The 18,075-nt window shown below is 32.4% G+C and overlaps 1 long non-coding RNA gene across 1 annotated transcript; it reads right to left on the bottom strand.

Moving 5' to 3' along the window:
- Nucleotides 1-15,437: 15,437 nt before the first annotated feature.
- LOC127085624 (uncharacterized) lies at nucleotides 15,438-16,038 on the bottom strand. Its single transcript, XR_007789208.1, has 2 exons — nucleotides 15,701-16,038; nucleotides 15,438-15,612 (listed from the first exon to the last, which is right to left on the bottom strand). It is a non-coding gene; the product is annotated as an uncharacterized LOC127085624 (long non-coding RNA).
- Nucleotides 16,039-18,075: the final 2,037 nt, after the last annotated feature.

Genomic DNA, 18,075 nt, shown 5'->3' with positions numbered 1-18,075 from the left:
AATCCTACCAACTACAATTCTTAGAAGATAAACTACCTACAACTAACCAATTCCATGTCAAGAGCTTAATGGCAATGACAACTTTATCAATACAAAAAAAATTCTCATTAAACATAGAATTGTTTCTCCCTAACCAAATGGTCCAACAAGCTGCTATCCAAAACATCCTAACCTTCTTCTTACCAAAATCCTTTCGCAACTTCTCCCATTAGGATATAAATGAAACTCTTTGGCAGAGATGACCAACATAAATGTAGCTTAACTAGTCGCCCAATTTCCTCCGCACAGAGCAAACCATCAGACAAGAAAGGAAAAGATGAAGCAAGTTCTCCACATGGTCAAAACAAAAGACACATATAGAATTACTATCAATAATGATACCTCTTTGCAACAACATAGCCTTAGTCGACAATCTATCTATCAACATCCTCCAAGCGAAAAGAAGAAATTTAGTAGGAATCGATGTATTTCAATGGATGTCAAGGGAAACAATCAACACAGCATCAACGTCAACCAAAATAGAGTCCTACAAAACATCATAACACGAAGAAACCGAAAATAATAGAGACGCATCCAGGATCCACTCGAATATGTCTCGTATAAAAGAAATAGGCTAAAACATCTCCAATTTTTCCAATAACTCATCCTTCAAACAAGTAGCATCGTTGCCAAGGTTCCTCTCATTCAAATGAAGATTCCACTTCCAAACCCCATCAATCCATTCTCTCATCCCTACAACACTACTAAATTGTAAAACATAATACGTGAATAACTCGGGATAAGCCTCCTTAATGCTTTGCGAACACAATCATATGCTAGACCAGAAATCTGCTTCGGAGCCATTACATAGAAAACACCTCAAATTATCTCTAAAATAATCTTTGTTGGAACCGTCATCGCACCCTACTAGAAATTTCTCCACCAAATTGAATCATGATTCCTCCCTTTTCGGATGCCTCTACTGAGAATAGGAATCCCAAAAGAATGATATCTAATATTAATCAACTATGACCAAATAGCCGCCAAATCGTTTAAAATCCTCCACTTCCATTTCAACAGAACGAAGATATTTAACATACCAATATCTTTGACACCAAGTTCGAAGCTCCTTAGAAGCGCTTTAATACACCAAATATTTGACCAACATCCTTCCCCCAATAAGATTGTATCATCCACAAACTAAAGAATAATGAAAGAAACGTCTTCTTCATTATACCATTAAGATCTTCCATAACCAAAACACAAAGGAAAGGAGATAATGGATATCTTTGTCTAAGACCCTTTCTTAAAGAAAATTCTCGTTTCAGAGTTATGTTAACCAACACTGAGCTCGTGCCCTAAAAAACGATAGCTTTCATCCAGCGCCCCCACCTAACAGCGAAATTTAAATGATTCAAAAGATACCTCAAGAAACCCTAATTCACACAATCGTAGGTCCTCTCGAAATTAATCTTCATCAAAAAATAATTCTTCTTGTACCTCTTTTCCACATCCAGCACTTCGTTCACTACTAACACACCATAAAAAATACTTATTCTCAAAATAAAAATAGTTTGTTCGGAAGAAGAGATACTCCCAATGAAGGATTTCAATCTTCCAGCTAGAACTTTGGAAATGATCTTATGGAAGTAGCTAACCAAGCAGATAGACCTATAGTTATTTAACTCTTGAGGATTATTTCACTTCGGAATCAAATCCAAGAAAGTAGTAATAGCTGCCTTGGTGAGTTTTGCATTATAGCGAAAATTCGTCATGAAACAAACAACATCAGCCTTGATAACTCCCCAACAACTTTGAAAGAAACAAAAGGAGAACCAATCCGACCCAGGGCTCTTGTCACCACAACATCTCCACACCGCTTCCTTGATTTCTAACTTCGTGAAGGGAAGCTCCCAAACCAAGCTATCTTCCAAACAAAAAGGCTTCAACTCGATACCCTCTATCACTGGTCTGGCTAGGGAGATTTCCAAAAAGTTGACTTTAAAATATCTTCTTACCTCTTCCTTGATATCAAAAATAGCTTCTATTATCCTGTCTTCTATATTGACAAAATAAATGTGTTTTTTCCTCCAAACTCTCCTTGAGAGAAAGATTCCTCCAAACATCTTTTTTATCCAAGATCCTTCTGAAAACAACATTTATAGAAGGGACTCCGCCAAAAACCACACACTCTACATCTAAACTATTCAAATCTGAAACAACTTTTTCTACCTTTAAATCCAACCAGTCAAAAACTTTTTTATTCCACCACTTCAATTTCCTTTTCAAATCCTTTAACATCTCTTTGAGAATGAAATCACCTTGCCCAATCAATGAAACAACATCCCGTTCTTCTTTCACAAAACTCAAGAAATCCTTATGCTCCACCCAATAATTGTTGAATCTAAACGATTTTGGGCCTCAATCACCTATACCTGCTTTAATCCATATTGGACAATGATCAGAAATATCTCTCTTCCTCACATGTTGACTCAAGATCTTCCATATAGAAATCACTCCCTCCGAAAGTAGAAATCTATCAATTATACTCATAGCTTTCCCCGACCCACTAAACTAAGTGAAAATACCTCCAACAATTGGAACGTGTACCAAATCCATCCCTTCGATGAAGTTATATAAATTAGACATTTCCAACTTCCTGCAACATTTCTCCACCCCCATTCTCTCCTTCCTATTTAAAATGGGGTTAAAGTCACCTCCAACAATCCATTCCCCTCTCCTTCACTACTCTTTTTACAAATCAGAGAACTCTAAAGGCTCCTCTTTTCAGCAGTGTTACAGGGAGAATAAATGTTCACAAACTAGTAAGTAACACCTTTCCACTCCATATTAACACCCACATAACCTCTCCCTCTAAAACTATAGTTAAGACTAAGCAAGTTTTTCCTCCACAAAGTAATAATACCACCTGATGCACCTTCTGCCCCATGCTCAGACCACTCTACCTGAATAAAATGTTCAAAAACTATATATTAAAATTGGAAATGACTAAATTTTTGGTTTTGAATATATATTTGCTGAAATAATTGACATTGATTATCAAATTAAATCGTCAATGGAATTTTAATAAAAATGAAGTGGATGAGGTAGCTCAATTGCTAAAATGATAGTTAAGTTAAAATGGATGTAAGTTGTTGATGTAATGTTTGATCTTGGGAGGTAGCATTTATTTATATTTATATATTAGTTAATGTTTTAATTAAGTAATAATTTTTAAACAATAAATATCTAGGATTAAAATATGTGTTTTGGATATATATTTTAAGAAACAGTTAACATTTAATAAGTAAGCTTATATAATATTTTATGATTTAATAATTAATTTTATAAAGTATTTTATGATGCTTTAAATAAAGGATTAGGAGGTGTTCTAATGTAAAATGGACTTATTGTAGCGTATGTGTCCTCAGTAGTTGAAGCATCGTGAAGAGAATTATCTGATGCACGATCTTGAGTTAGTTGCTATTACATTTGTACTTAAAGTGTGGCGCCATTATTTGTATGGTGTCCATTTTGAAATGTTCAGCGAACGTAAGAGTCTAAAATATCTCTTTGATAAAAAAGAATTGAATATGCAGCAGAGGAGATGGATGAAATAGTATAAAGATCATCACTTAGAGTTGAAGTACCATCCATGAAAAGAAAATAAAGTAACGGATACGCTATGTCGAAAAGAGATGCATACAAATGAATTGATAGTGTTAGAGAACGAGTTGTTGGAGATATTTCAGAATATTGATATTCAATTTGTATGGACTCAGGTTGGTGTCCTAATTGGAAACTTGAGTATTACATATAATCTGAGGGAAATAATTCAGCAAAGTCATTTTCTGGATTTGGAGTTGCAACCTAGTGTTGGTCATCCTGGTTTCACTCATGCCATGGATGGAATTCTCCTATTTATTTAGAGGATTTACGTTTCGGATGATGTGGACTTGAGAAGAGAAATCTTAGAGGAAACGTATAAGAGTGGGTTCACCATTCATCCTGGTTCTTTAAAGATGTACCAAGATATGAATAAGAACTATTGATGGTCTAGAATGAAGAAATATATTGTGGAGTATGTGGCTAAATTTTTAGTGAGCAAGCAGATAAAGATTGAACACCAAAAGTCGGGTGGTATGTTGAAACCGTTGAAGATTCCAAAATGGAAATAACAAAGTGTTTCGATGGATTTCATCATAGGATTACCTCATACACTCGGTGGTCATGACTCAATCTGGGTTAATATGGATAGGCTAACTAAATCAGCCATTTTCTTGGCCGTGAAGACCATGTTCAAGGTCAACTATATTGCAAAATTATTTATTGCAGAAATTATGTGGTTGCATGATGTTCCTTCTAATATCTTCTTCGACTGGGATCCAAAATTTACTTCGAGAGTTTGGTGAGAATTTCATCATGATATGGGAACGAATATGAACCTGAGCACATCGAATCATCCTCAATCAGATGGGCATACCAAAAGGATGATTCAAAACCTTGATGATATGTTACAGACATGTATTTTAGAAAGCGAGGGAAATTGGAATGATCATTTACCCTTGATTAAGTTTTCTTACAATTATATCTACCATGTAAGTATCGGAATGGCTCTGTATGAAGCCATGTATGGAAGAATATGTAGAACCCTTCTATGTTGGGCAGAAGTTGACAATAAAGGGATTCCTGAACCTAAGATGATCCAAGAAACCACTGAGATGATAATAATGATTAGAGATAAGATGAAGAAATCCCAAGACTGCCAAAATAGTTATTCAAACCAATGGAAGAATTCTTTGTAATTCGAAGGGGGAGATAATATGTTCTTAAAGGTCACCTTGAAGTTAAGACTAAAAGGATCATTCAAGATAAGAAAGTTAAGTCCGAGGTACATTTGACCATATCAAATAAGACAAGTGGGTGAGGTGGATTACCATCTAGCATTGTTTCCTTCAATATTTGGGATTTATAATATATTCAATGTGTCATAGCTTCGAAAAATTGTTGCGGACTCATTTCAACCTATCCTTCTGGATATAGTCGAAGTAGAAGTTGATCTCCCCTTTCAGTCTCAACCGATATTTATTATGGATTACATAGTTAAGGTGTTACGGGAGAAGGAAATCCCTATCATGAAATTCCCATGGGAGTAGTCACATTCGGACGAAGCCACATGTGAGTTGATGTCAGAGATGCGAGATTCACATCTTCATCTATTCAGGTAAATTCCTAAATTCGAGGATGCATTTTAAAATAATGGGGGAAGGATGTAATACCTAATTCTTGAGTGTTAGTTATCATACTCTTGACAGTGAATTATCATGTCTAATGAAAGATTAGAAGTTAATTAGAATTCTAGTGGCATTCATCATTCATTATAAAATAAGAATAAGGAACAAAGGTATTATGTACTTTAAGCATGCTCATTATAAAGGTTAAAATGTGAGAATAACTCTTCATTTTTCAATTTCTTCATCTCTCTAGAAATGATAATTGAAGAGAGAGAGAGAGAGAGAGAGAGAGAGAGAGAGCTAAGTGTAGGAAAAAGAATAAGAGAAAAAGGAGATTAAAGATCAAGTTTTATCAACCTTTACATGTGTGTTCTTTGAATACTATCTTGGATAAGAAGATTCAAGATTCAAGCTCAAAGCCTTGAATCATCACCACCTTATTCATTCTCCTAGAAATTTTTCACATTTTGTGCAAAAGGAGGGGTTTCTAGTTAGTCTCTATCCCAAATTCATGTTAGGATTCATGTAGGATACTTGAACTCTTCCTAAGAATAGATAATACACCACATGTGTATTTTATGAATGCATGATGATATTTGGTATGATTATAGGTTGATACCTTGCATATGTTGTTTTTGGTGTGATTTGATCCTCTTAACATGTTATATGATGTTAGGAATGGTTTGATTGTGTGTTTGTTGCTAGAAAACTGAGTTAGAATAGGAATTTTTTAAAATATTGCAGGTGTAATCATGTACACTTTTGATGCAATCGCTTACCACCCTGGAGAACTCTTTTTTAACATAAAGTTGGTGTAGCATATTAAACCAAAAGTGTAATCCGTTACCACCCTGAAAATTGATGAAATTTTGCCAAATTCCTGATGTGTAATTTCACAAAATATTGGAGAATTCCGAATCAATCTTGACGAACAAGAACCAGTCTTCCTGATTGATTACTCCTTTTGCCGCACAACTAATAATAAATTAAGAATGAAAATATGAACTGGGGAAGAAAATGAGAAGTTATGGTTTTAGAGAAAAGAAAGAAGAAGAAGAATTCGGCAGAGTATCTCTCAGCTTTTAAACTAAGAACTTATTCACTTTTCACTATGGATCTGCATTACAAATAATGATAGGGTACCTCCCTATTTATAGGCTGATATTTCTTACACACAAAGAAATATCCAACTAACCTAATTAACTCACCTAAAGCAAACAAATAAAGTTAACTCATAAAATTTTGTCGAAGACACACTTCGTCTACATTTCGACAGCTTTACAATTTCAAAATACTAAGCATTTCTACAACAACAGACCCTACGAAATTACTGCTTTTACACAAAGGATTACAATTTTAAAAAAATCCATATTTTTGGGACAAAAAGTTGGCGTAACTGATTACACTAGTTTGAACTTTGAAAATTTGAACTTGTTTGTTATGCCTTGAGTGATGAACTCGTATTGGTGCTATAATACAATGTTGTTGTGTTAATTCATACATGTGTGCATTGAATTAACATATGTCTCTAGTAGGAATAATATGGAAGTCAACCATCGATTGACATTAGAATTAAAGAGGAATGACTCTTCTTTTAGTCAATTAACATGGATTGATAATGGAATCCTAATTGATACTTGTGTATGTGCTTACTTAAAGGATATTAACTTTTAAGTGAGGACACCTTAGGATCAAGTTAGTATGCAACGTGATAAATTGAGGGAGTGTAATAACACTTTGATTCTCGATATATATCGATATCGAGGGATTCCAAAAGGAGAATCCTTTATGGAAGGTAAGACCCAAGCAAATTATCCAAGTGACAGGATTTCGAAAGGGGAATTTGTTATGTGAATATGTTGAGTATCATAATTGTTGATTGTAATTTTAAGTGTCGGGTTTTTGTTATCGTATCCACAGGGATTGTAAGATATCACCGCCGTTCGATGGTTGTATTAATTCTAGCTTTAGGTAACAATAGGGTTTTGGTTGTTGTCACGTTATCTTGCATAAAAATGTAATAAAATGCGGTAAAAAAGTTATGGTTTGAATATTTGAGAAATATTGTCAAAGTTAGGGTTCAACGATCACTTTGCATGTATTTGTTCGGTCAACAATCTTATAAACTCCTTTAGATGATAAATTATTTCACAAGGTCCTCCCAATGTGTTTCTCTCGAACACACATTGTGAGTTTTCCCATTTTGATCGATTGTTTATCTCTAACACAACCTATCAAAATGACAACTTTTTGGTTCAACCTTATGGTGAACAAAATCATTCATTACTATCTCTAGCTAACAAACAAGATTGGATGAAAACCTAGGTTAAGAGTTGGTAAACATCTCTCGATCATAAACCAACACAAAGAGTTTTGAATAAGAACAAAGTTTTCATCATATATTCACCATTAAAGAGTTTACACATGAAGATCCTTACATTTACACACAAAGCTAATGATCATCTACATCTAACCTTGACAAATGGAGGACTTAGCTACTCATTTTCATGGTAGCTTGGTCGGCAAGTTTCGGAAGAAGGTTGATCAACATCCGAGTCGAATAATCGAGATTGGATGGGAATCCACCTTCTTTTTGTAAAAGATGGTTAAGAGATGAAGAGAAATGAAATTTAGGGCACAAAAGCTTCTAAGAACAATGCTGTAAAAATATCTAGAAAAAGTGCAAAAGTATGGAAAAATGAAGTATCAAGGTATGGCTCCAAAAAGTGGCACTTGCTATTTATAGTGTTGGTACTGGGCTGTCATGCTCGCTAGGCGAGCAGAATGGTTTGCCTAGCGAGCAACAAAATGAGGCACCTGGGGCACCTGTGCGCAGGGAAATATCTTCTGCTAGACTGTCATGTTCGCCTAGCGAACAAAAGCTTCGCCTAGCGAAGGCCACGCTTCAACCTTCGCCCCAGCGAGGTTGAAAGGTTTTGCTACTGGAATGCTCGCTGGGCACTCGCTAGAGCCTCGCCTAGCGAGTGAGTGCTGGCTGCGCTTTTCACCAAAACTGAACGAACTCGCTACCACCTTCGCTAGCAGCTCGCCTAGCGAATTTATTGACATTTTACTGGAGCTTTTCGCTGGGCGCTCGCCTAGCGAGTGCTTCGCCACAGCCCTCGCCTAGCGAGCAGGCTGATGAATGCTTGTTTTACTTGATCCCTTTGCCAAATTTCTTGTGTCTTCACTTTCTATTATTTCATGCCTACTTCCTGCACAATAACACACAAATCAAAGGTACCAAGATCGTTTATCGTTTAATTGCATTTCATCTGAAACAAAGGTGGTTTCGACATTTTAGCAAGGAAATAGAGTGAAAGATGCCCACATATGATAGCTCAAATAAGCACTTTTGGGCATCTAACAACTCTCCCCAACTAGATTCTTGCTTGTCCTCAAGCAAAGTATGCCCCTTGAAGGACAAGAGGATTTGCTTTAAGAAAAAGGTTTCTCCGAAGTTGGATAAAACAGCTCAAACACAAGCGAATCAGCATATACAAGTTTCCAACGGTTCGAATAAAATAATACACAAGGACTAAAACTTAATAGCTATGCGAAATATTTATCTATCTACAACAATATTATTCTGAATGAATCACCTTATCTCTCCTCTTCGAATAAGGAATGAAGAATTTACGCGTTTGCAACCGCGGGAATAATCTCACTCTCTAACAAATCATGAAGAAATCAATTCGATTCATACAATGTCTAACAATTATAAATGGTAATGTGGAAGCACGAAGATCACTAAGGGCTTTTCGGTTGAAGCTTGGTCAGGTTAACAAACAAGGGTCATTTCTAAGGCCATTGAAAACGAAATTGCCGATGCAAAAGAGACATTCACTGTACACATATTCACACATCTCGACTTCGTTCCATTTGTTTCTTATTTGAAACCTTCACAACTCTTATTTCACAACTCAATTTTTATTTTTCACTATTTTTCTTCCAAGCAAGCATTCATTTTCATTCTTTCTATTTTTGTTCTTTTCTTTCACATCATATTTACAAAACAGATGTTTCTTTTCTATATTTTTATTTTCAATGCTTGCTTGGTTTTTTCATTTTTTTTTCCAAGAGTTGTGGTACTTACCGATTCTCCCCAACTTATTTCTTACTCACCCTAAGTGAATGCTCTTAACTTAGCTACATTTACACACGGCGCCATTTTGTTGATTGTAATTTTAAGTGTCGGGTTTTTGTTATCGTATCCACAGGGATTGTAAGATATCACCGCCGTTCGATGGTTGTATTAATTCTAGCTTTAGGTAACAATAGGGTTTTGGTTGTTGTCACGTTATCTTGCATAAAAATGTAATAAAATGCGGTAAAAGTTATGGTTTGAATATTTGAGAAATATTGCCAAAGTTAGGGTTCAACGATCACTTTGCATGTATTTGTTCGGTCAACAATCTTATAAACTCCTTTAGATGATAAATTATTTCACAAGGTCCTCCCAATGTGTTTCTCTCGAACACACATTGTGAGTTTTCCCATTTTGATCGATTGTTTATCTCTAACACAACCTATCAAAATGACAACTTTTTGGTTCAACCTTATGGTGAACAAAATCATTCATTACTATCTCTAGCTAACAAACAAGATTGGATGAAAACCTAGGTTAAGAGTTGGTAAACATCTCTCGATCATAAACCAACACAAAGAGTTTTGAATAAGAACAAAGTTTTCATCATATATTCACCATTAAAGAGTTTACACATGAAGATCCTTACATTTACACACAAAGCTAATGATCATCTACATCTAACCTTGACAAATGGAGGACTTAGCTACTCATTTTCATGGTAGCTTGGTCGGCAAGTTTCGGAAGAAGGTTGATCAACATCCGAGTCGAATAATCGAGATTGGATGGGAATCCACCTTTTTTTTGTAAAAGATGGTTAAGAGATGAAGAGAAATGAAATTTAGGGCACAAAAGCTTCTAAGAACAATGCTGTAAAAATATCTAGAAAAAGTGCAAAAGTATGGAAAAATGAAGTATCAAGGTATGGCTCCAAAAAGTGGCACTTGCTATTTATAGTGTTGGTACTGGGCTGTCATGCTCGCTAGGCGAGCAGAATGGTTTGCCTAGCGAGCAACAAAATGAGGCACCTGGGGCACCTGTGCGCAGGGAAATATCTTCTGCTAGACTGTCATGTTCGCCTAGCGAACAAAAGCTTCGCCTAGCGAAGGCCACGCTTCAACCTTCGCCCCAGCAAGGTTGAAAGGTTTTGCTACTGGAATGCTCGCTGGGCACTCGCTAGAGCCTCGCCTAGCGAGTGAGTGCTGGCTGCGCTTTTCACCAAAACTGAACGAACTCGCTACCACCTTCGCTAGCAGCTCGCCTAGCGAATTTATTGACATTTTACTGGAGCTTTTCGCTGGGCGCTCGCCTAGCGAGTGCTTCGCCACAGCCCTCGCCTAGCGAGCAGGCTGATGAATGCTTGTTTTACTTGATCCCTTTGCCAAATTTCTTGTGTCTTCACTTTCTATTATTTCATGCCTACTTCCTGCACAATAACACACAAATCAAAGGTACCAAGATCGTTTATCGTTTAATTGCATTTCATCTGAAACAAAGGTGGTTTCGACATTTTAACAAGGAAATAGAGTGAAAGATGCCCACATATGATAGCTCAAATAAGCACTTTTGGGCATCTAACAATAATGTCTATAAAGAATCGAGGGTAGGATATGATTAGGTATGTAAGTCCCATAGTGAGTATCTCCAGAGATTAGGAATTTCCGGTACTCTAGTGGGGTGGGTCGTGCCATAAAACCCTCCCTAATATTTTCATTTGACCGAGTATCTAGGAACTGATGTTCATGTATTGTGGGAGCAATAAGAGTTATGTTCTCTTATTCGTTTTTCTATTACGAGTTTGGTAATAAGTGGTCGTGTAATCACGCAATGTGAGAACCTAAGGGTTTTGATCTCTTATTTCGTACGCCTAATACGCGAATATAGTATTTAGTTAATCAAATAGTAATATGCATTTTTTGTAGAGTGGACCCATAAGATGTGGAAACTCCTCTGAGATAAGTTGTATCTCATCCCATGTTCAAAAAAATTTAGGTATTTAGAGGAAGGATAAAGGTAAGGGCTAGATGACCCGAAGACCCAATGATACTGCTACTTAATTTGTTTACATTGTGTGTGTTGCTCTATAGTTTTGTATGGACATATTTTGAGAAACATGTACTGAATTTAATGTAAATTTTTTGTTGTGCATGTATCAATGTGTCATCTAGACACGTATGTATGTTTTCTCAATACCAAATATAACACTTAATATAACACGATTCTAGATAATATTATGTAAGGATTTTACCCTTATCCTGGTCTAGTTATGGTTCCTCTAACTATGAGTAAGAATTTAGAACCATGATAGGTGTCGAGTGATTAGTTTAATAGTAATTAATATCTATTCTATAGCATCATAAGTATATTAAAATTATAAAGTGAACATGATAGGATATTATACCTCTTGGTTTTTGCTAGCCTTCCCAAGTCCTAGACCTGCCCTAAGCATCCGTTGAGGTGAATAAATATGCGAAGTGCGGTATATCTTTTCATTGGCTAGTTATGCTATTTCCAACTCTGAGTAAGATCATAGAATTATGGCAAGCCTCAGGTTATTAGGTAAATAGAAATTAGTGTTTATATGATAACATTAGAGGACTTATAGTCCAAAGAGATAGATAGACGATATAGATAGCTTATGAAGTTAATAGCTAGGGTCCATATTAGATCTTCAGGAGATAAATTTTTAGCATGCTAGAATTATGTGAGACGTAGTCCTATATTTCCCTTGTGGAAATTACTAGATGAGAAAGTTAACGAGAAGAATGCAAGTAATAGGAAAATAACCTTGCCAGAGAGATCCTCACTTTTTTCTGTTTGACTTCATGATATGATAAGAGCTAATGTATTAATGTTATATTCGAGTTATTAGTGGCTCAACAAATTATGTGGGATCGGTGTGAGATACTCAAATAGAATGTTTAAGTATGCCCTAATTAGGTAGAAGGGTACAGAGTTATTTAATGGTTTAAAATGAGAATTCACTGAGATTAGTATCTCATCTGAAATTGTTATAATATTTTTAGGTAAACGGGTATTCAGATTTTACTAGTTGCTTCGGACTTAGCACTCAGAATTCATTGGTGCATGTTTCAGATATGTCGAAGAATTCGTATGATAAATGAAGTATTAGTTACTTTGATGTTTCATTGTAAATTTTTAATCTGATTCATTTTAAATATTTATATTGATGTATCCAATAACAGTTATTAATGCCATTAGTTGTTATTTTATATTCGCACTAGTATTGAAAAACCTTTACATTTGCCCAGTTAGCATGATGAAGTTGTGAAGAAGAAACCATCAAATAGTGCAAAACTCCACTTAGAAATTTATTGAAGGGAAAATGCAATCCCAGGGAAGAAAATAGGCATTCATAAAAGGGGGTAGAACAATCTTTGTAATGGTTTCATAACCTTTCGTGTTCACTAGGGACTAGAATGCCCCAGTCAGAAGAAGGGACGACATTGAGAAACATAATATTTAAATTCCTACCCTGAGAAAAGACAGAGATGGTAATGAGAAACTTTTGGTACACCTGAGCAGTCGAAGCTTCTTGCTTCAATTTCTAACTCATGACGAATATATTTTCTCAGAAGAAAGAAGAAGAGTAGAAGAGAGATAGGAAGACACCACAAAGAAAATGAAAGGAACTTCTTAGAGTAGTAAAATAATTTTAAAGGAGTGAAAGCCTCTTAATATTTCTACTCATTATCATGCAAGAATCAAGCGTTCCAATTCCCAAAGAACATCATGGAAGGACTCTTGGAAAGACATATAGAGCGTAGGGGAAATAAATGTGTGAAGTCCTATAATGATGCTTAAGTATTCTATTACCATATTTTATGACAGTTATAACAGATAATGAATGTGATGGATATGACAAACTCTTGCACCTTCAGTTGTCCATGAACAAGGACTCGGAGGGGCAATTGTTTCTGACCGACCAAGGCTGGACCCCATCCGACCAAGTGGAAGTGGTGAATAGATTATCAAAGTAAATGAGAGTTTAAATCGCTTATCCAAGTGGAAGAATCTTAAAGGTTCGTGGCTAAGTACAATCCAACAATTTCCTGTTCGCCACACCTGGCAAATAGACTGCGATTATAACCACCTTACTGTATAAAGTGAAAGAGGCGTCAAACACAAATAATACAATTCAAATTCAAAATTTAAATAAACTCTATTACTTCTTATACCGGCTTAAACGTTGAACTTCTAATGTTGCATGTCCAATCCCACCTCTTCTTATTAGAGGTCTCACTCTGAGTGACCTCTCTGATTTTTAGTTAAGAAAATAAAAAGGACAAGTGAAGGTATTATTATTTAAAAAATGAATAAGATTTTAAAAAAAAGATAATATTAAATTGAATAATATACATTCAAATTGACAAATACTAAAATATGATTATGGAATATATATATTTAATGATATAATTGACCTTGAATATCTACTCAAGTAGACAATGCTATTTTAATCCAACAATATCAATAATATTGAATTATAAAATAAAAAAACAAAAATGATTTAATAGTCTTCCCGTAAAATAACATTCATTATTAAATAATTAAAAAAACTTGTATACTACTTATGAAGTAAGAATCTCACTTTCTGTTTAACATTGATTCATATTCTTGAGTTTTGTATATGTGACAACTCTATTTTATTACAATCATAATAATTTTATCATATTTACTTATTATTATTATTTATTATTATTATTATTATTATTATTATTATTATTATTATTATTTATTTTAAAAAAACAGTCAATATTAGTTGAATCCAACAAAATCAATTATGTTGGATTAAACAATACAATAAAAAGGGAAATTAATGGCCTTCTCATGAAAATACGAGATAAAAATTAAAAGAAAGAATATTAATTTAACAAATATTTTAAACAATATAATTTAGAATTGACGATGACTAGAATTTTGGTTTTGAATATATATTTTCTGAAATGATTGATTATGATTATATATTTAAATAGTCAATGACAATTTAATAAGAAATATCCAAATAAATGGAATTATAAAATACAATAAAAAATGTCAACCAATCATATTCTTTAAGAAAAATAAAAATTCAATAACATATTGAGTAATATATTTTAAGCAAAATATATAGATATGTACATGGACTAAAATAAGTGAATCCTGATCTTTAAAAATATCAATTAACTTTTTTTAAGATATGTGATTAAAAGGGGAGATCACAATTAAAATACAATATAATACAATATTAAATTAAGGTATTTGAGAGAGGTTCAACTCGAATGCATTAAATGAGTGTAAATTATTGATGTTAGACTCACTCCATGTTAACAACAAATATTTATAATTATGTATTATTTTGGATAAATTATTTATGTTTATAAATTAATAAATTGTTTTTATATAAAAAGAAATTAAATAATATATTTTAGACAATAAATATTCAAATGAACATGACTAACATATGTGCTTTGAATATATATTTTATGAAATAGTTTTTTTAATTATTGATTTATAAATAGCAATAACTTATTTAAAATTAATACATAAATATAAATAAATACTACTCTCCAGACTTTTATAAAATAATTGAACTTTAATATATATTTAAAATAATCAATGTTAATATAATCCAACAAAAAAAATTTAAACATATATTTAAATCAAACATGGGAAACATGGGAATCACGAGGTAGATGAGATAGTTCAATTGCTAAGTGCATTTTGAATTTAATAATTATAAGTTGTTGGTCAATAGTTCAATAATATTTATTTATAAATCAACACCTTTATGCGACAAAAAATACATGGAAACAACAAGGTTAATAAACCTAAATACAAGTATGTTCTTTTTTATTTTGGTCGGTACAATTATGTTGCACTAGCTTACAAAAAAAATTATCTCTTTATTAGTCTTGAATTTACTATTTGAGGGTCAATCCCCAATATCAACCACTACAAGAAAAAGCTCATATAGCTATGTGCCAGGAGTTAAATATATACCATTAAGAAAATTAAATCATTAAAGTCTAGCATAAATAATTTTTGCATGGAACAAAATCTATAAAACAAAGATCCTAAAAAATAAACAAAATTAATGAAAATACCTGCAGAATTTGATTTCAAAAATAAAAAATAGATATCTTGAATAAAATAAATTTATTTAAGTTTGACACAGTGTCAATATTTATAAATACATTTCATTGAATAACATTTCCCATATTATTTATTATTTATTGCAACTCTCCACATTTGAAGAATTGTTTGTAAGCATCACAAGTACGACAAGCATGCACCATCCTTAAGCACGAACACCTACAATGTAAAAACAATTTTAGACATCTTTATACATATTCTGTTTGGTTTAAATAAGAGATAAAGAGAAAGTACAAAAATTTAATACCATTGCTTATGCGAAGAATCATAGCAGTGTTGTTCTTAGCAATTTACAAGACAACTATTCATGCAGTTTTGGTACTCCTGGCCTAATAATTTCCCACAGACATAAAAGAAACACCTTATTTTACAAAAAAAGCCTAGGGGTTTGTCTGACTTAGAGTCTTGAGATTGAGTGATGCACTGAACTTGTATTGTAAACAACATCATCATCATCAAAATCATCACAATACATTTTTGAATTTGACTCATCATCACTATTTTTAAAAATGTAATCTTTTTTCTTAAACTAAAATAAAATTCTAACCTTTATGATATTTCAGGACTTGCACAACACTCACTAAATAAAACATTTGTGTTAGGCCATTATTTATAGCTAACATTTTCTATTTTTTTATATTAAATTTATAGCTAGAATTCTTTTAAAAACTTTAAGTATTCATTGAATAAAGGGTATGCCATTTAATATTTTTAAAAGTAAATTAGGTATTCCCTTAACCTATTATTCTATGTATTTGACAACACTCTCACTCCTCTTTATCAATTATTCTTATCTTAGAAATTATTCCTAAACGCAACTCTTTTTTACATCAATCTTAATAATATTATAATTCTTAATTATTTTATTATTATATTTTTTAATAAATATTCAATGCCAATTTATATTTTTTTTATAAAAAATAATATCAAAAGTAAAAAAAGAATATGTTTTAAATATTTTTTGCTGAAATAATGAACCTTCAATAACTATTTAAATAGCCTATGACAATTCAATTTTACAGAATAAACTATATAAATTGAATTGAATAATACAATTAAAAATGTCAATAATAGACTTAAAAAAAGTTCAAAATTAAAATTAAAAAAAAAACAAATACAATAATAAATTGAACATTGTATTTTAAGAAAATATAAACAAATTAAAAAATTCATGAGGATATATGTTTCTTCGTTCAACCAAAAGTCACTTAATGGGTTTTAAAGAGATTCAAGTAGAGTTTTTTTAATTAATCAAAGTTTATATTGATTAAAATAAGATTAAAGTAAAACAAAATAATTATATTATAAGCAACAGATATTCAAATAGATTTTGACTAAACTATAACTTAATTGATAGTTTTGAAGAAAAAAAAATGAAATAATTAGTTTGAATATCTAAGAAAATATACAAGGTCAGTTCAGTCAAACAAATCAATTAAATTGAAGTGTGCAATAAAAAATATGAATAAATTATTTATTATAAATTATTAATAATTAATAATCTTGAGTGTGTTTTAAATTGACAAGAAAATATATAAATGAAGGTTAATTTTTAAATTCAGAAATAAACAACATTTGTGAAGCATTGCAGTAGGCATTTTGTATTTTGAATTCGACTATAGGCAACACTTTGTGAAGTGTTGCAGAATACGAAACAGTACGACCTTTAAAAATTACTGTTGAGCGAGAAACAGTGCAACATTTGAAAAATGCTGCTATAGGTGAAACAATGCAATATTTAGCAAAAATGTTGCTGAAAGTGTGTTTAATCAAGAGTCGCAACTTAATGAAACAACATCATTTTGACCTATAAATTGAGCATTCTGAATTCAAAAAATCACAACAAAAATGCATATCTTCTAGAAAAAATTTCAAATACTATTTGCTATATTTGAGTTTTCATCAGTCTTGTGCAAATTCGGGTATATACTGAATTATCCTGGATATTCCAATGTAGAAACTCTAACACAATTTAAGAGTGCTTGAAATATTATAAAGAAAGTGATTCGTTCACTATTATAACCTCAATTCATTTTATTTATAATTTATTTTTTTAACATTCTTATAATATCTCAAATAATGTCAACCAAACCTCCCGTTTCAAGCATCAAAGAATAAACGATGTCGTAGAAACATTCTAAACACAAACAAAGAATCATTATCATGAATCCGACTACATTCTTATTGTCTCTTAAAAAAATGAGAGCATTGTGATAATTATAATACAAAATTATTTTTTTCTTAAAGTTGGTATCAAAATAAATGATTACCAATATTATAATTTTCTGATAATTATTAATAAATTGATATGCATTATAATTAATAAGAAATAATAATGAATTCTTTGATTATTTATTGTATATTAGTTAAATATTTTGGATAGTAAATAATTGTTTGGCATATTTAATATTGGAAATTATGAATAATAATTGTCATTGGTGTATTCCAATATGACAAAAATGAGCAATTGAATTAATGGCAATAAATGCATTGCAAGCAGTCCCACATAGAAATTGGAGTTAACTTTAAAAGCATTTATAAATACCTTGAAATATTAAACTCACCAAAGGAACCAAAGAGGATAAAGTGCCACATGGACATGTGTGGTGGTCCCAAGCATTA

This window comes from Lathyrus oleraceus, chromosome 1 (assembly GCF_024323335.1).
Source record: "Lathyrus oleraceus cultivar Zhongwan6 chromosome 1, CAAS_Psat_ZW6_1.0, whole genome shotgun sequence".
Lineage (NCBI taxonomy): Eukaryota > Viridiplantae > Streptophyta > Magnoliopsida > Fabales > Fabaceae > Lathyrus > Lathyrus oleraceus.
This window is presented reverse-complemented; position numbering and strand designations above follow the sequence as displayed.